The sequence below is a fragment of the Octodon degus genome, unplaced genomic scaffold (assembly GCF_000260255.1).
Source record: "Octodon degus isolate 3935 unplaced genomic scaffold, OctDeg1.0 scaffold00254, whole genome shotgun sequence".
In the NCBI taxonomy this organism is placed as follows: domain Eukaryota; kingdom Metazoa; phylum Chordata; class Mammalia; order Rodentia; family Octodontidae; genus Octodon; species Octodon degus.
This window is the reverse complement of record NW_004524830.1, coordinates 983,261-985,062: the sequence shown is the minus strand read 5'-3', so window position 1 is coordinate 985,062 and position 1,802 is coordinate 983,261.

The following is a 1,802-nucleotide window of genomic DNA, read 5'->3' as shown; positions in this document are numbered from 1 at the left end:
TTGGATCTGGCTGCTGTGCTCCACTTCTCTCTGCTGCAGCCGTTAGACTTGAACCCTTTGTATCTCTCTGGCAAGATGTTCTGCTTCTGCATCAGCTGGGTGGGTCTTGCCTCTAGCCTCTTTGCAGGGAGTTCTGCTGAAGGGATCCAAGAGCCTGTGCTCTTGGTCTATTCAGGATCCCATGGCCCTGGTCATCTCACTCACTCACCAGGCCTGCACTCTGGGTCTGTTCAGGATCCCGCGGCCTTGGTCATCTGACTCACTCGCTGGACCTGTGCTCTGGGTCTGTTCAACTTTTCTTTTTCTTAAACATCTTTAATTTTCTTTTACTTTTGAAAGCATCTCACTGAATTTAGAAGTCTAGGTGAGTGTTTTTCTTCCCTTAGCCTTTTAAAGACATTATTCCCTTGTCCTGTGGCATCACTCATTTCTAGTGGGCATGAATTTTAATGGTCAACCATCATTCCTTTTATTGTTCCTCAGAACATAATGTTTTTATTACCTTTGGGTGTGTGGTGTTGGAAATTTAAACCAAGACCTTCTCTCCACCCCTTTTATGAGACAGAAACTTCATGCTGCACTACATTGCCAGCCTTTTGTCCTAAAATTTTGAGCCAGGATGTTGCTAAGTTTCCCACTTTGGGCTTGAATATTTGTTTATTTGGTTGTTTGGTTGTTTATTTGTTTGAGACAAAGTCTTGCTATGCAGTTCAGACTGGTCTTGAACTCACTATGTAGTGTGAGCTGGCCTTGAGTTCACAGTGATCATCCTGCCTCAGCCTCCCATGTGCTAGAATTTATAAGTATGTGTGCTATCACACCCAGCAGGGCTTGAACTTGTAACCTCCTACCTCGGTCTCACTAAGAGTGTTGGAATTATAGTTATACATCAGCCTGCTTATACCTCTATTACTATTTTTACTATTATTATAATGCATTTTATCATTTCCCTGCATGTAATATTATGTTTCTTCTTGCTTTTACAATTTTTCTCTTTTTTTGTTTTTATCAGTTTGATTATGACGTACACAGACGTGCATAAGTCTTCGCCATGCTCTTTCTTGGAGGCTGCTGGACTCCTCTCTTCCCCTTGGAGACATTAATTAGATAATTTGATACTGTTCCATACCTATATCCTTGTTTATTGTCTATCTACTTTTAAATTCTTTTTTTCTGTGCTGCTTTTGTGTTCTGTTATTCTCTTATTGGTTTGCTTTAAATGGTGTCAATAACTGAAGAGTTCATCACTAAAAATTTCTGTGTTTCCTTGTTTGTTTGGGGTTTTTTTGAGACAGGATCTCCCTATGTAGCCCAGGGTGGCTTGAATTCATGGCAATCCTCCTGCCTCAGCCTCCTGAGTGCTGGGATTACAGGCATGCACCACCGTGCTCCCAAAAATTTCTCATGTTTTAGAATTTCTAAGTGATTCTATTATAGCATTTCCACTTTCATCTGGTCATTCATTTCACCAATGTTTTCCACTTAATTACTTAACATATTCATAGCAATTACTTTAAAGCTCTCATGTGCTGATTCCAACATCTGCTTCATCTTTTGAGTCTGCTTCTTTTGACTATTTTTTCATAATGACATTTTTTTTCTATTTCACATATAGAGAGGATTTTTTGGTGTAAGACAGACATTGTGTGAACCTTAATAGAGTGCCTGAATTTTGTTATCTTTCTCTAGAGAATGGTGAGCTTTTTCAGGGAAGTTGATGGTTCATTTCTCTCTCTCTCTCTCTCTCTCTCTCTCTCTCTCTCTCTCTCTCTCTCTCTCTCTCTTGTATTTGGTACAGGATC